The sequence below is a fragment of the Symphalangus syndactylus genome, chromosome 23 (genome assembly GCF_028878055.3).
Source record: "Symphalangus syndactylus isolate Jambi chromosome 23, NHGRI_mSymSyn1-v2.1_pri, whole genome shotgun sequence".
Classification (NCBI taxonomy): domain Eukaryota; kingdom Metazoa; phylum Chordata; class Mammalia; order Primates; family Hylobatidae; genus Symphalangus; species Symphalangus syndactylus.
The window spans coordinates 27,176,000-27,193,929 of record NC_072445.2 but is presented as its reverse complement, the minus strand read 5'-3'; the positions used below and the strand labels follow the sequence as shown (position 1 = coordinate 27,193,929).

Sequence of the window (17,930 nt, the reverse complement as noted above, 5' to 3'; positions counted from 1 at the left end):
AGAACAGCTGACCCTGTCAGTCTTCGGAAAATACTGTTTACTCTGTAACTAATACTGGATACCAGGCACAAGAGGCAGAAACCAAATTTTAAAAAAAGAGTTAGGCATAAACCTCATTCCCACTGGGACCACTTCACAAGAACCGTAGTTGCTAAGTTCCCCCCAAAATATTTCCTTATAAGAATGTCTTAGCAATAGTGCGAATTTTGAGTCAAGTGTTGAAAGTTTTGCAACATATCCGACCATCTAATTTTTAGTGTACTGATGAAAATTCTTTAAGCTTCCCTAAGGACATAAGTGGTAACAGAGTAAAATGTTACTGAAAATTGAATTTCTCTTCTATTTATGTTGACTGGATTTTTTAAATAAAATTGAAAGTCCTTCTGAAGTGAAATGTCTATTACACCAGAGAAGGAAAGTCGGAATTATGCAATAGATGTCCATGACAAGGCTGAACAAACTCCACAGTCAGGCAGGACAATTGCCCTGCTTCCCAGCCACCAAAAAATGTCCAGAGAGGGCAGATTTCTACTGAACCTTCCTCAGTTCCCACAAATTTTCTTCGCTAATTACTCTCAACAGAAGTGAGTCTGTGTTACCCCAAAGGCCACTACTTCGATGCCTAGCCTCTGTGCAAAGGAATCCAACTTTGGGCTATGGCCCTTGTGGAAGTCCCATTTAAAGCATGGCCAGGGAAGAGACTCAGAATTTGAAAAGCAAATTATTGCTCATTTACTTGATTATTTGTGGAAAATATATCATCTCAGATTAGCTTTGTCATCCCACCCGGTAAATTATCCCACCTGACTTCTATAGTGTATTTTTAAAAGAAGGAAGATATCACAATGATTTATTTGCCTTTTGGGATTATTCACATTGTAACTCAGGGTTCTAGTAACTTGTAACTGTGGCACACTGAGTTTCTGCTGTTTCAAAAGGTTCCAGGAAGAAGCCCAGCTATAGCAAAACAAAAACCAGGTAAAACCAGAGGTGCCTGAGTTGGAGATGAAGTTTGGTGAACTCTCCTTGTTACCATACTAAAAACCCCACCTATGGAGGAGCTTATTCACCATTTTCTACACCTGCAATGTATGAAGAAGCATGATCAAGACTGTGCCTGCACTGCCTTGACCCCGCCTTTCATACAATGACTCAGCCAACCAGCATAATGAAAGCCCTGCTCTCACCTTCCTTCAGAAAGACACACTGCTTTGGGAACTATCCCCAGCGTTCTCCTTACTTGTTGCAAGTAACAAAAATCCCCTTGTTAAATCCTCCCTGGTTGTGGTCATTGGGTTAACACCTGCCAAGTGACTGAAACCATCCATTGTGTGGGTCACACCACTAGTCTCTTTCATGATTTCCACTAGTTGAGTTGATTGATGTTGGTGATTTCTAAATGAATGCTTATGTAAAAAACAATGTATTTTAGGACATTATTTGATTATTTTCTATCCAGTTCAATAATTTGATAATCATGGGTCGAGTATGTGAACATCCCTGTGTGGACACTGACAGCTTTCAGGAGTTGAACACACAGTCTACTGTCAAGAGTTCAGTTAGAAATGAACAGAATCGTATACACCACAGCAGGCTGAATGTGCTAAGTGCTAAGTTAGGAATATAAATGATGTGCTTTAAGAGCCAAAGAAAGAAAAGACGATTCTGTCTGGGGACATTGTTCATGATTTCACAGAGATGATAGATTTGAGCTGGGCTATCCTAATCCTTGCTGCTAAAAGTGATCTTTGGACATCAACATTTACATCATGTGAGAGCATGTTAAAAATTAAAAATGTGAATCCCACCCCAGACATAGAGAGAAAGAATCTGCACTTTAATAAGGTCTACAGGCTAATCATATGGGCATTCAAGTTTCAGAAGCACTGATTTAACTACTTTTAGAATGGCTAGAGATACAGAAAGAAGGACATGTCAGGTGTACACAAAAATAATGAAAGCCAGTAGAAATAGAGGATTAATAGAGTACCTACGGAGGATTTATGTCTGTCACCTAATACTAATGGGAAAAAAACACCACAACCACTTATTATGACCCAGTGACTCTGCTAAATGATTGCTTATGCTATCTCATTTTGTGCTCTCAACAATCCCTTGAGCTAGCTGCATCATTTCACAGATGAGAAAGCCGACACTAACAAGGGTTAAGTAATTTTCCAAGTCTACATAGAGAGAAAAGAGTAGAGCCAGGATTCAAAACTAATATTTGCTTCCAAACTAGACCTCTCAGCCGCTACCTACTCTAAGCCTTGGATTTTCTCCCCCAGAAACAAATCCCAGTCCTTATCAACACTCCCCTAGAGAACAACAGGAGGGCCTGAAGCCCACAGGTAGAGCATCCCAGGCAGCCCACACTCTATTCCTCCTTCCATCCTTCTTTCTTTCTGAAACTCCTACACCTGATGGAATAAGAAGGGAAGACTGACAATACTGTTTTGGTGACTAAGGTAATTATTTTTTCATTAAAAATAGAACTTTTGGGAGACTCTCTCTTGGGCAACCCTCTTTCTCAGCATGAGGCAGCTTCCTCTCTCTCTTCTTTTTTTTTTTGTGTGTGTGTATTAAACTTTCTGCTCCTAAACCCACCCCCAATAAAATAAAATAAAATAAACATTTTATTTTATTGCCAACTAAATTTATATATACCACAGAAATTTTGGAAAACACAAAGAGGTACAAACAGAAAAATTTAAATTATCTGTAAAACCACAACTCAAATATACCACAGTTAACATTAAGATATATTTCCGGCCGGGCGTGGTGGCTCACGCCTGTAATGCCAGCACTTTGGGAGGCCGAGGCAGGCGGATCATGAGGTCAGGAGATCAAGACCCTCCTGGCCAACATGGTGAAACCCTATTTCTACTAAAAATACAAAAATTAGCTGGGCCTGGTGGTGTGCGCCTGTAGTCCCAGCTACTCAGAAGGCTGAGGCGGGAGAATCGCTTGAACCCGTGAGGCAGAGGTTGCAGTGAGCCAAGATCACGCCACTGCACTCCAGCCTGGTGACAGGGCAAGACTCCATTTCAAAAAAAAAAAAAAAGATATATTTCCTTCCAGGCTTTTTCATATATTTTAATATTTGATATAATTATAGTGTACTGTCCATCCTGTTCACATTATGAACAATTTCTTTAGTTATTAATGCTTTTATTCATGAGTATTCCTAATGGTTAGATGGTGGCAATATAATTTTTGTCTGGCCTCGCCAAGAGTCAGGGAACAGAGGCTAGACAATGGGACAAGTGCAGAGAACAGGCTGGACATAACCCACCTTAATGATTGGTTCTTCCCTTCATCATTTTAAAATTGATATTGGTCACATTAAGTTTGTTTACAATAACAAATAACTGCATATTATAGGCAAATAAAATTATCAAATTTCCCAAAAGTAAGAGAAATGAAATCAGTGAAGCACTGTAATTCTATGTCCATGAATAATCTATGCTTCTTACTTGCTATAAATGGTGTGTCAGCAGGAGCTCTTGATAAAATATCTATTGTTTTTTAAAGTACATCAATCATTATGTACACTATAATATTCTAGTAGTAATACATGCTCACTGGAGATATTTCCAAAAACACCCAAAAGTAAAGCCATCTTATATAGTAATACTTGATTGCAGGAACAGAAACTGACTTGAGAATAAATAATAATAATACTGTATATTATAAGGCACAAGAATATCTCATGGTACTCAGCCAGGCTTCATGAAGGCTACACCCAGAAACTGGAAAGTCATCATCAACCAGTTCCTCTGTTAGATCTCATGAACTCTTATCTTTTTCTTTCTTTGTATATCTGCTTTTGTCTTATTTTCCTGAAAATTTGCTTTCTTTGTGCAAGTAGGAGAAGATGCCTGCACCTCCAGTCCAAAATGCTCATGTCTCTCAATCCAAGGCATGCATACAAACTGACTTGTTTTCTCCGAATTTCCAAGTCTAAATTCCCAGAAGAAAAGATCCAATTTGCCCAGCATGAGTCAGGTGTCCATCATGATCCAATCTGCAATGGGTAGTGGGAGGTTAGAAGGGGCAGTGGGTGAGGAAGGGAGGATAAGACCGAGCAGAGTCACATATTCTCAACACAAAGGAGTTGAGGAGCCATCATTAAAAGGGTCTACTAAAAACTGGGAAAACAAAAACAAACCAAAAATTCAACTAACAAATGTTAATATTTTCCTGGATTTTATCCCAATCTGTTTTCTATTCTTACATTTAATAATAATTCCTTCTAGGCTTTTCTAGATATAGGATATTTTAGTTGTGATAATGATGTATAAACTTTATACCTTGATATAAGAATTCTTCATATTACTGTAAAGTCTTGAAAAATATTTTAAATCAGCAAACCACCAATTAGTCAATGTGCAATATTTTGCTAACCATTCCCATGTCATTGGAAACTCAAATTATTTCCCATGATTTCAAATAAATCTGAGATCACCAGCTTTGTGTGCAGAAAGCTATTTTTCTATTTTGAGTTACTTCATTAAAACTGACTTCCAGATGCTGAATTTTACCAGAATAAAGATAATGAAAATTGTCCAAGTTCTTGATAGATACTGCTAAATTTCTTTCCGAAAGCGTTGCATGAAGTGTCTTTCACATATCCTCATCAGCATAAGACACTATTGTATTTAAAAATTTGCCATAGTTAACAATAATTTATTGTTGAAATAACTGAAAGAGTAGAATTGGAATGTTCTTAACACAAAGAAATAATAAATGTTTAAGGTGCTGGATATTGCAATTACCCTGATTTGATCATTACACATTGTATGCTTGTATCAAAATATCACATGTACCCCATAAATAATAAATATGTGCAACTATTATGTATCCATAAAAATTAGAGATCATCTTTTAAATTGCTATACTGGAAATTCGAGATAGAAGTAACATTTACTGGCTTTTTTCTTTTGAGACAGAGTCTCACTCTGTCACCAGGCTGGAGTGCAATGGTGCAATCTTGGCTCACTGCAACCTCTGCCTCCTGGGCTTAAGCAATTCTCATTCCTCAGCCTCCTGAGTAGCTGGGATTACAAGTGTGTGCCCCCACACCTGGCTAATTTTTGTACTTTTAGTAGAGATGGGGTTTCGCCATATTTGCCAGGCTGGTCTCGAACTTCTGGCCTCAGTGATCCACCAGCCTCAGCCTCCTAAAGTGCTAGGATTACAGGCACGAGCCACGGTGCCAGACTTCAACGGCATTGTTAAAGCAACATGAGTATAAACACGGTTTCTTCTATGTAACTGTTGAGGCTTAATCACCACACATTGGCCAATTATCATTAAACCTCCTTTAGCAGCCAGGACTAAACACACCATTCTTCCTTGGTACCACCCTTCATTCATCCGACAAACATTAGTTGACCACCTGTTAGCTGCCAAGCACTGTTTGAAACTTAGAAATATATAGATATGTGGTCCCTCTTCCTAAAGGTACTGTTACATGAAGGATGGCAGCCCTCATGGGAGTGGACACAATAGAGAAGAATCACTGCATCCCACTCAGGCCTTCCCTGCATAGCCCTGGAACTCCCTCAGTGATACACACCCAACAGGTCCTCAGGTCAGCTCTGGTCCTTCAGAAAGTTCCAAGGAATGAGGGAGGGTAGCACTCTGAGCACATTTCAACCACAAATCCCAGGCTTACCTAGCACTTCGCTTTTCCTGCTTAAATGAAAAAAGAATGCCTAAAAATGCATTATAAGAATGGATGAGGCTGGGCGCAGTGGCTCATGCTTGTAATCCCAGCACTTTGGGAGACAGAGGCAGAGGTGGGCAGATCAGTTGAGGTCAGGAGTTCAAGACCACTGACCAACATGGTGAAACCCCGCCTCTACTAAAAATACAAAATAATAGCCCGGTGTTTGTGGCAGGCACCTGTGATCCCAGCTACTTGGGAGGCTGAGGCAGGAGACTCGCTTGAACTCGGGAGGCAGAGGTTGCAGTGAACCAAGATCATGCCACTGCACTCCAGCCCAGGCGACAGAGTGAGACTTTGTCTCAAAAAAAAAAAAAAAAAAAAAAAAATGGATGAGATGTTCCTTTGGAATTTATTCAAACATATCAAAGTTTTTTAAACCCAACTATAACATCTGGAGCAGACAAAATCTGCACTCAGTAGTAGATTCTCATGATGTCTCTCTCTCTCACCCTCCCTCCCTCTCACTGACTACAGTTTATTAATATAAATGTTGCTCCCAATTTGAGAAGTTCATTGAGGCATAATTTAGAATTAATAAGCTCAGGCAATAGTATACAATTAATGTACTTCCCAAGTTAGGCAGGAGTTTAATGTCACCTCATAAAACCAAGTCTTTGTGATTATCGAAGTACCAGCTGTGAACTGATCAGGAACACAAAAGGAATTTTGTTAATTATCATTACCCAGAGGAAAATAATTAGTTTCTTTGCAGGGAGAATAAAAACAAATGTTGCTATTTTCATTTTAATTTCAACCACCGAGGTTGATAAAACTCAGAATTGGTCTACCAGTTTTGGTTGTCCTATTTCTAAATATTACAAACTCATTAATGCATTAGCAGATTGCATGTTAATCTTCATGTCCATAAATTAATTGGAACACTAGTCACTGGATAATTGGCACATTGTTTTTAAGGGGCATAAAATAACCGCCAAACCCCAACGTAAAAAGGGCGACTGAAACACCTCTGGGGAGAATGATGTAATCTAGCTTTCTTAAGACTTCAAAGCTTCATCAAAGTCTTCTTTAACCCATTATCCTTTCCTTTAAGCATGGCAAAGTGACTTTCCTTCTCCCCCACACCTTGCAGATAAATCTTAAAATCATCAGATCAGAGTAACAGGGAGTATTTATTGGCCTAACTGAAGAACTTGGGTCCAATTGCAGCCTTCTCTTCTCTAGAGCCATCAGGCATGAGGACCCACTGTCCACTTGGGTTAGGAACCACACTGTTCACAGGGAATGCTACGTTTTGTTTGGAACAGAGTGTGGTATTTCTGAAATATTGAAGATAGCGCTAGGCCATTTGGGTAGCTCAAAAATGCAATAAGGGCTGGGTACAGTGGCTCACACCCTTAATCTCAGCACTTTGGGAGGCTGAGGCAGGAGGATCTCTTGAGCTCAGGAGTTCAAGATGAGCCTGGGCAACATAGCAAGACCCTGTCTCTACAAAAAAAAAAATAATAATTAAAAAATTAAAAAAAAAAAAAAACTAGCCAGGCATGATGGCGTGCATCTACAGTCCTGGCTACTTGGGAGGTGGAAGTAAGAAGATCCCCTGAGCCCAAGGTGTCAGGGCTGCAGTGAGCTATAGACTGCACCACTGCAATCCAGCCTATGTGACACAGTGAGACTCTGTCTCTAAAACAGAAAAACAAACAAGCTAGAAGATGTTGAATGATTTATTATTTTTAAATTTTTGGAGCTTTTAGGAAGCCTACAGATGACAAAGTGCAAGCAGACACAAGCATTAAAAAACAAGAATGTCAGGAATTCTGACCCCAGGGGCAGATAAGCAGTCACATCCTTTGCCCTAGGATGTAGAACTCAAGCCTAAACCTACAAATCTCGATTTTACAAATCCATCTCATGTCATTTTCATGCCATTAATTAAAGACATTTATGTGTCACTAAACGTCTTTCAACAGATCAACTTTGCCGCATAGGTCCAAGTAAGAGCTTGGAAGAGAAAAGAGTTTGAGTCCAACGTCTATATTTACGGCTTTTGGCATTTACTTACATTCTTTGGGCCTCAGTTTCCTATCAGAAAAATGCAGATAAGAATAGCAACTTTGCCACAGTACTGTTTGAGGGATGAAGTGCAAAAAATGATCACTATACATCAGTATTCTCTTTGTGGAAACTGCTATTCCTCTAATTACTCTATGTTATCAGCAGATGAACAAACCTGAACAACAAACCAATAGTCAAGTGTCCATGGAGAGAAATTATTGTTGCAATTGAGTGAAACAAGTTAGTGGTGTGATATATGCAATGACTTGCATCGTTGCCATTGTGCTGCATACTAATTAGTTATAAATAATAAGCCATAGATATAAATGTCTATAATTAGTATTGCTTTGACAGGAAAGTTCAATTTTTCATTTTTCTCTTCTCATTTTGTCCATTCTCCATATCTGTAATCAGCATCAATATCAGCAATTTTTCAAAGTACAGCTTCACTATTATCACTCACAGGAACAATCACCCACATTAAAAGATAGAGCCCCTTGCCCTTGAACCAAGATGTTCTTACTTCAATGCTAGGTGTTTCAATTCATGGTTCAACCAGGACCTTCTCCACTGGGGTTTGCAGTACTAGAGGTAGTAAAACATCTGGACCATGAGGTCACTTCTTCTCCTTGGAAGGCAATGGAGGACTGCTCACGGCATAAAGAAAAAGAGGAAGCAAGTCAATATCTGTGGAGGCACTCCCAGGTATTTGGCACTGCTAGATGCTTTTCAATTTTGTATCTATATCTCCTACCACCCTCATAAGGTAACTATGACATTATCTGCCTCTTACATGTGAGCAAGTTACACCTAACAAATGTCAAATAACTTATCTAAGCGCCCAGCTAGAAAGGGCAACACAAGAGTTTGAATTGAGATCTGCTCCACATAAAATCCTAGCCTGCTATATTAGCAAATGAGTCAGAGCAAAAGCTTTGAACTCAAAAGTATGTGGGGGTGTGGCCCAGGAGGGCAGAACCCAGGGAGACAGAGCTCTGAAACCTAGGAAGTGAGAGTTTTGAAAGAGATGAAGATGATCAAGGAAAGGGGAGAGGGGAATTAAGTCAGTTCATGATCACTTTCACTGTAAAAGTTTTGCTCTGGGAAAGGCAATGGGTGAGTTCAAGGGTGTATCAGCTGGGCTTTGGTAGTGGAAGCAGAGTTGCTATGAGCATTACGGTAAATCCATAAAGGGTTTACCATAGGAATTAGAGTTTACAGAATTGTGGGAAGATCAAGGAAAGGAAAGTTCTGGGACAGGGAGTTGGAGGATGGGACAGTCAGGAAGCACTGACTCAGGTTGGCAAGATAATGCTTTCAGAGAGACTTGAGAAGCCACGCACAGCCCATCTATGAAGCAGGGCTGTGAGTAGGAGCTCAGGGAGACCTCAGGAGAGCTTCTGCCTTTGGCAGCTACTGCCTCTGTGGGTCTGGAATCAAGCATCTGGTGGTGGGCCTGGGGCCACAGTGGTCAGCAGGTCCTGTACTCTGGATGATGAGAGGACCACCACGTGGAGAACAGTGAGGATAAACTGGGACCCACCATGTACCTCTGCATCTATTCATCTTTGTATCTGGTGTGCTTCCAATAGTGTATTTCCACTAAAGTTCCTCTCCTGACTAATGGTACAGGAAACTCCACAGGAAGGGGATTCTCCTAGTGTACTTCCAAGCTTAATCAAGCTCTCAATAGGCACAATTTAAGACAAAGAGTGATGCAGGAAAATCCCTTAGGAAGCTATGTTATAGAAGTCCATGCACGATGTGACTAGTAGAGAGAGAAAAAATGATTTAAGAAACAGGAAAAAAAATGCAAGTGGACTTGGCAATGCACTAAACAAGTATAAAGGATTTATTTTTAGGGTTAACACTAGCTAAAATTAGAAACATCACAATTGATAGATAAATTATAATTGGCAACAATGATTTACACAAGCATACTAATAGTCCAATTCTAGCATTATCAAGGGATTTTAAACCTACATTGGGGAAACTTTTGCCTCTTGCAGCACATTGAACAGAAAAATCCATTATTAAACTCTTTTAAAATTTCATATATGAAAATATTTTTACATATGAAATGCTATCAAAACTTTATAAAAATAAGAAAATTTATTAGAGGTGATACATGATTTTACTCACCTACGACAGGTTTTCTTGTGTGTGTACAAAAATTATGCCAGATTTTTAGCAGTGAAGATTCTTCTTGTGTTTGAAAGATTGAAGACCTTTGACTCCAACAGCCAAAAGAGTAAGACGTGCTTGGAATGCTTGCCTTCCAGAATATTTGAAGCAATTAAGCAATCTTGCTCCTATTTCCTCTAACTACTGAAAAATCAAATATCATAAGAATCCCTGTTGACCCCCAAATCCACCGAACCCAACTTATTGAGGCTCCCTAGCTGACCCACAAAGTAAATAAGCCTTAAAGGATACAAAAGGAAAGGGTCTTCTCTAGCTTTCTTAGGAAACAGAAAAACCAACAGCTTTTCAGGTAAACCCCATGTGAGCATCAAAATCTCTCTCTTCTAAGTGACACCACAGGCATAATGTAAGGATCATTGGATTGAGAGTTTAGATATCCAATGTTTCTTGTTTTGTCTCTGATACTAATTAGTTACTTTGTCTCACTGAGAATCTACTTTTTGTCATTGAAATGAGTGAACTAGGCCATATAATCTTTATCTTTTTTCTTTTTGTTATGTAAATCTTTTTTTTTTTGAGACAGAGTCTCGCTTCATCGCCAGGCTGGAGTGCAGTGGCGTGCTCTCAGCTCACTGCAACCTCCGCCTCCCGGGTTCAAGCAATTCTCCTACCTCAACCTCCCTAGTAGCTGGGATTACAGGCACCCGCTACCACACCCAGCTAATTATTTTTGTATTTTTAGTAGAAACGGGGTTTTGCCACTAAATCTAATAGTGACCATACAGTAATAGGCTCAATAAATCCCATTCACTCTCTGAGCAAAACATAATGCAGAAAGTTCTTGAAATCTTTGTCTACTGCTAGTCTGTCTACCAGCCACATCCCTTGAAGTCTCCATATGGAATCATATTTTGGTTTAAAGTTGGACAGTTTCCTTTAGCCAGTATTAATTTCTGGTCAGACATTTTATCAAGATCCCAAGACGCCTAACCATAAGCAACATTTCCTTTCATCCGTGGGTCCTCAGTAGTTACCTACTTTTCTTTCGGAAACACACCCTGTTTCACTTGAGTGCCAGTAATAACCTTCTCAGATAGATACTGGGGGTGACATTATAGACATTTTCTAATGGAATTTTCTGAGGGCCAAGGAAATTAAACGGTCAACCAATGCCATTTAGATGTTTGTTAGTATCAAGTCATCACGCCTCCAGACTCATAATCTTATGTTCCTTTTCTTATAATTTGCTGAAGGGATTTTTAGATTATAATGTCTGTCAGGGGCAACCATTTTGGGAGTTACAAACATTGTATAAGATAATTAGAAACAAGATTCATAATACAGAGGTGTTTCATTTGTTTCATTTCTGTTCTCTGAAGCAAGCTATTGGCCAGTGTGAACCCACTGACCACATGGTCAGCTTGCATAAACGAAAACAGAATTATGTCACTACACCTTGTCCAGAACTGCTATTGTGCAAGTTAACTAAATTTATGTAGTTCTATGTCCTACACAGATGCAGGACTTCTCTTCTCGGTCACTTTGCAAGCCGGGGACCCCCAGCTGGCAACTCCTGCCCAGGCCTCACTCTGCCACACTGGCATACCCCAGCTTGCCTGTGTCATAGCTTGTACCCCTGTTTGGTGATTCCTGAGCTCTTCTACTGCACCCAAGAAGAATGAGGATACACTGGACATTGAAGGGTGAGGAGGGCAGAGAATATTTTTATTGAGCAATGGAACAGCTCTCAGTGGAACGGGGAAGCAGTGGGTGATTACCTAATCCAAAGGCGGGAAAGTCTCCCATGTGGCTGGGTCTCAGGCTTTAAACCTTCCGCTTGAAGGTGGGGTTTCACCTGGTACCCGCTCCTATCTGCTTAGGCATTTGGCTGCCTCCTGTCTCTATCAGCACTAGAGACAGCAAATATAAGTGTCTTCACCAGCCAACCAAGCACTTTTAATTAGTTAGGTGAACACGTTGTAAAACAACAGGAAATGAAGACTGTAGTGAACCAGGTACTATCTACACTTACTCAGCTCCAGCTGACAGTTGCCATATGGGAATGCAGGCCCAGGACTTCCAGATCTTCTCATTTTCCCAGAAAAACTAGTTGCATCTGTGAAATCTCTTGATTGTGAAATGTTGGAAATTGATTCGATTTTTTATTCTGTACAGGTTAAAAAAAGAAAAAAAAAAAAAAAATATCCCACTATCCATGCCCGTAGGTCAGAGTAGGCCAGCAGATCACCAATCTACAGCTTCTACTAAATACTACTGTTAATACAAGAAAAATATTTGACTTATTGCTTTACAAGTTGCATAACAGTGGAACCAAAACTAAGTTCTAAGGAATTAGCATCAGGTAAAAGTAGAAGGCTATAGCGCAATTATCATGGATAGGATGAAGACCAAAGTCCTGGGTAAAGTATTTGCCTAAATTTCCACCCTTCATGCCTATGATCCAGCCATATGCAATCACTTGTTCTTGAGTAAACCATACACTCTGTCACTTCCAGGCCTTTGCACATGCAGGTCCTCGTGTCTAGATGACCTCCATAGCTTCTTCTTGCTTTTATCAATCACCTTGTCTTCATGCTCCAGATCACAGGTAAAATCTCATCTGTTCCAGCTAACAGAGAGCAGCTCCACACCCTATCTGATGCTTCTGCAGTGCTAAGCTCCATGCTTTGTGATTCACACAGTACTATTCTTGTCTGTTTTCTTGTATTTCTTCCTGATGAATCCAGAAGCGACTTAAAGGCAAAATCCCTGTTTTATTAGCATTTGTAGTCTCAACTTCTAAAACACTGTATGGAACATAGTTAGTGAACAATATTTCTTAAATGAATATATGTGAAATAATGTAATAAAGATATATTTTCATAACCTTTCAGATAATCAATTTGAAAGGTAAAAATATTATTTCAAGTAGAAAATGAGTAGCATTTCTATTTTCAGGTTACAGAACTTCCTGAGAATCCTTTATATTTAAAATTATAAGCAAAAGGCAGGTCCTTTCCATTTCTTCCTGACTTAAAAGTAGATATGACGGCTGGATTGATGGCAGCCATGTTCTAATCACAAGAAAAAGGCTTAAAGAATTAACAGAGATGTCAGATCTGACATAGTTAAGTCATTGAGCCAACTCCACCACCCAATAATGTCTGGGATTCGTTTTCGAGAAAAATTAACTTTTTTTTTTTTAATTCTAAGCTAAGATACTTTAAAGAGAGGCAGTATCCACTCAAGGAAAAAGCATCATTCTAGGAGGAAAGATTCATTCTGGTAAAGGGAAATAAAAAATAATTATACCATATGTGAACTAATGAAGCTTCTTAGAAGAAAAGGCTGCCTTACATGAATTAAATTATTATTACTTACTATCTCTTCCAAACAAATGCACATACATACAAAGTTACTCACTAAATTGAAAGCATACTTTATTTCTGCAGAAAATAAGTAGCATTTTGAAACCAGGGTATTTGTACCTAAAGCAAAGAATGGGTTATACAGCACACAAAACAAGAAGGGAAAAATCTATACAATTACATTAACCATTTTTTTCCAGTGGAACATAATGAATGTAAACACGTCCTTGGTTTCTTTCACACCATTCCCTGTGAAGTTTTTAAAAATACACTTAAAGTGAACATTAGGACATTTTTAATATGCCAATGACTTCATTTTATTAATACTGTTTCCAAGTTATACAATCCCTAACTCAAGTTTCAGTTAGTATTTGCAAACGAAAGACAACCTAAATGGAGTTGCATTTTCTTTCTTCTTTTGAAAACAACTTTGTTGAACTGTTAAACCGACTAAGGCACTGGTTTCTATTATTTTTCAATAATAGAAAAATATAAATGGCAAAAATATTAAAGTGTCTTCCTAGCAGAGTCCACAGGGTGAGTAAAAAACATTATCCAAAGAGTCTGAATAAGGGAGGACGTCGCCACTGGCTCCATCTTCTGTCTCAGAGTCACCTCAGTCTTGAGATACTGGGTCAGTATCCTCAGAAGTCGAAGGACGTGTCAGGATAATCCGAGGTACCTTTGAGATGATCAGAGGTTGTTGACAAATGAGATGGAGGGGTTTTTAAAAGTAAGGAGGCGAGTGGAAAAATAAGCCAAATGTCAGGAATTGCCATAGAATATGAGTAATCAAGTCAATGTACTTACAGACAAAGCTGTGATAAAAGCATGAATAAAACAACGTGGGAAATGTTTTAAGCAGCAGAATGAAAAAAACGGATGCAATGAATCCAATTAGGGCTAGTAAGCCAATAAAACAGTGTTAAACACTTTAAGAGTGTCAGTCTAACTTTGATATTTTGTTACCAATATATGACATGTGCATAATCTGTGCATCAGATGATAATAAGTGCTGGGGTTCACCTGCAATTAAAAGGCCTCGTAACAATTTGCATCGATTTTGGTACACTCTACAGGGGTCTCAAAGTACTCAATTCCAAAACACTTTTTTCTTTCAAACTATAATCTTTAACAGCTACTAAAGCAAAATGATTTAATCAGAATCCCAAATGCTAACAAATGAGTGCATTATTTGCAAGCATCATTTAGTAAGGCAGATTTCACCAAAGTGAAATCCTCATTAGTTTTGTATTATGAAATACAGACAAGAACCAGAAAAGGCCAAAGGACAGATATTCAAATCTTTGCTAAAAAGCCTCTTCAAGTTTAGCTATTCTATGGCTGCTATATACTGCTGGGACTCACTGTAAAGAAGAAAAAATCCCCATCCAGAACGCCAGATTAACGTAACATTTTAAAACTGCAAAGAGTGGGAAAATAAGGTCACATTGGGAATGCAGTCCCAGCACATTGAGCTTTTACTATCTCGTAGTAAAATGTGCATATGTATGCTCTGTGTGCCTGGCATTTTATTCATAAAAAAACATGCATAACAGAGATGGGAACCACAATGGACTCTAATCTATGCTATAAAGGAATAAACAGATGAAAACCAATCTGGACGAGAAAATTCAGTGAGTCAGGCTCAGAAAATGAAAGCAAGTGTGTCTTATATTTTCTAACACACAATATGGCCAAATATTTATAGTCAAAGCTTGGTAGAGAGCTCTAGCAATTATTGCTTCCATCCATTTAGGTCTCTGGTTTTGAAAGAACACTTTAGGATTACTAATTTTCCAGATAGTAGGAGGCAGCGTAGGAGACAATGTTTTCATCAGAAAATGTGTACTATTAAACTATAAGAAATGTACTTATTTAATCTCTCATTTCTAACTTCAGAAAATCAGAGCAGCCTTCCTAATACTGTGGGTTAAATGAGGCTTTATCACAAACGTAAGTCATTTGGAGTCCATAGTTCCTTTGAGTGATATGTATAACTAAAAAGACCTGAGAATCACAGACCTAAATCTCATGTCCAGATAATTGAGAATAAAATCTAAAAAATTGAGTTGCTAAATGTAGATTTACTTCCAAAAGCCTTAGTGATAAACTTCTAGCTTTTTAAATATGTTTTGTGTATACTAGAAAGCCTACATTTCCTTTCGTCATCATCAAAACAATTTGACTATTCTCTTTCCCGCGTGTTGCTACACTGTGAATGAGTGTGGGCCGTCCCTTTTCTCTAAGACCATGCTTTTCAAAAAGTGATCCAAAGACCCCTTATACCGTCTTCGCTGTGCTACTAGTTAAGCAGCTAAAATACGAAGGCCACACTCCACACTTCTAAATAAAAATGTTTAATGATAGAGCTCAGGAATCTGCATTTTTAACAAAGTTTGAGAACTGGTGCTAGGGAATGTGACCACTCTACTATTTTAGTTGTGACACTTAATTCAGATACTCCCATTAGGAGAATATCAAAATCTTTAGATAATATTAATTTCAAAATTTCTCCTTTCTGAGGGTCCACTGACTTAATTCCGAGGGCTTACTTAATTCATCTTTTTATTGTTATATATATTGCCTTAAAAAGGATAGGTCCTAATTATATACAGAATTCAATATATGAAGCTGGGTGTGATGGCTCACACCTGTAATCCTAGCACTTTGGGAGGTTAAGGCGGGCAGATCTCTTGAGGTCAGGAGTTTGAAACCAGCCTGGCCAACATGATGAAACCCCATATCTACTAAAAATACAAAAAAAAAAAAAAATTAGCCAGGCGTGGTGGCGGGCACCTGTAATCCCAGCTACTTGGGAGGGTAAGGCATGAGAACTGCTTGAACCTGGGAGGTGGAGGTGGCAGTGAGCCAAGATCACACTATTGCACTCCAGCCTGGGCAACAAGAGCGAGACTCCATCTAAAAAAAAAAAAAAAATTCAATATATGATAAAGTTCATATCACAAATCACTAAAGCAAAGATTGTCTTTTTATAAGTCATGCTGGACAACTGATTAGCCATTTGGAAGAAGATAAAATTAGATCAATTCTTCACACTATATACAAGAATAAATTCAAAATCAATCAAAGTGTAAAAAATAAAACTATACAAGTACTAGGGGAAAAAGATGGGTGAATTCCTCTATAAGAAAAGCCTTTCTGTGACTAAAAATTCAGGTATAATTGAAGAAACGAGTAATAAACTTAACTAAATGAAAATTAAAATTCTACAAAGAAAAGAATATAAGCAAAGTCAAATAACAAAGTACAAGCCAGGATAAAATATTTGCAATATAAGCAATATTGAATATCTCATAGATAATGGATGAATACTCCTAATATAAAAACAAACTTTTACAAATTAAAGGAGAAAAACATCCTATAGACATATGGGCAAAAAATATAAGTAGACAACGCACAAAAAGGTATTTTAAATGGTCCTTAAGCATTTGAAAAGATGTTCAACTTCACTAATAATAGTAGACACAAATTAAACTACAATGAGATACCACTTCTCACCCACCCCATTGGGAAAAATTCAAAAGCGTCACAACACAGTTCATTGCTGAGGCTGTGAGGAAACAGGCACTTTCATACATTGCTGTTGGGGATCCAAAATGATACAAACTCCATAGAAGAGGATTGGACAATAGCAACCAAATTTACATATGCATTTGTCCATAAACCCAACAATCTCACTTCTAGGAATTTATTCTAAAGATAGTCTTACAACTACAAAAATACATATCCAGAAGTTTATTCATTGGGCAGTAGTTTGTAACTGCAAATATTAGAAACTGCCTATAAATTTAATCATAGGACATTGTTGAATAAACTCTTGTACAAACATACAATGGATACTATGTTATGGTAAACAAGAATGAGAAGGCTCTCTATGGACTGAGGGGGAATGATGGTCAAAAGATCTTGTAAACTGAAAAATCAAAGCACCAGAGACTGTATGTAATACCACTATCTTTGTTTAGGAAAGATGGAAAAATAAGAAAACATACATATATCTTATATTTACCAAAAATTCACCAGAATGAAAAGCCAGAAACAATTATTAATATGCTGGTTACCTACAAAGAGTGAAGGTGACGAGAGTGCCAGGGCTGTAGAAGGGAGGCACACTTTTCTGAGTATATCTTTCTGTAAGTTTTGACTTTTGCAAGCATGTTAATGCTCGACATATTCAAAACAATTAAATCAACAAGGATAGGAAAGGGAGAAACTGAAACAGTGAACCCAATTGTATTTCAAATGAATACTATAATTACAATGGAGGGCAAAAAATAACTAATTTGAGAAACTTATAACAGTTTTGACTGTACATCCTACAGCCCTCAGCCTTGGGCAGGGTAGGGAGATGGAAAAACTGGAAACTAGAGATGCTGAACTCTTTTGAGTAGCTTTGCATTTTTGTAGATATGGGTGAAGTCATTCTGAAACTACTTTAGGTGTATTATGAGATTGAGCAAATGAGTAAATCTATTGATTTTAGAAGCCAAGACCCTCACTGTGAAAGAAGGTACATGCAAATATGGAATGGGGGAAGGCAAAAAAGATGAATTGAAATTGGAGGTATTGGTGTGCATTTATGATATCTAAAATATGCACAGGTATGTGTATAAACATGTATATGTGCATATAATGTGCATGTATGT

The 17,930-nt window shown here is 38.2% G+C and overlaps 2 long non-coding RNA genes across 2 annotated transcripts in view; both read right to left on the bottom strand.

Annotated features, from left to right (window-relative positions):
* Positions 1-3,844: 3,844 nt before the first annotated feature.
* LOC129473311 (uncharacterized) lies at positions 3,845-12,086 on the bottom strand. The gene is made up of 4 exons (XR_008654240.2): positions 11,919-12,086; positions 9,890-10,075; positions 8,271-8,375; positions 3,845-4,027 (listed from the first exon to the last, which is right to left on the bottom strand). It is a non-coding gene; the product is annotated as an uncharacterized lncRNA (long non-coding RNA).
* A 1,221-nt stretch (positions 12,087-13,307) lies between these two features.
* LOC129473413 (uncharacterized) overlaps positions 13,308-17,930 on the bottom strand; it is a 69,485-nt gene continuing 64,862 nt past the window's right edge. Inside the window, exons 3-4 of the long non-coding RNA XR_008654250.2 lie at positions 16,108-16,182; positions 13,308-16,010 (exon numbers count right to left, since the gene is read on the bottom strand). This is a non-coding gene — a long non-coding RNA (uncharacterized lncRNA). The remainder of the gene's footprint in view (positions 16,011-16,107; positions 16,183-17,930) is intronic.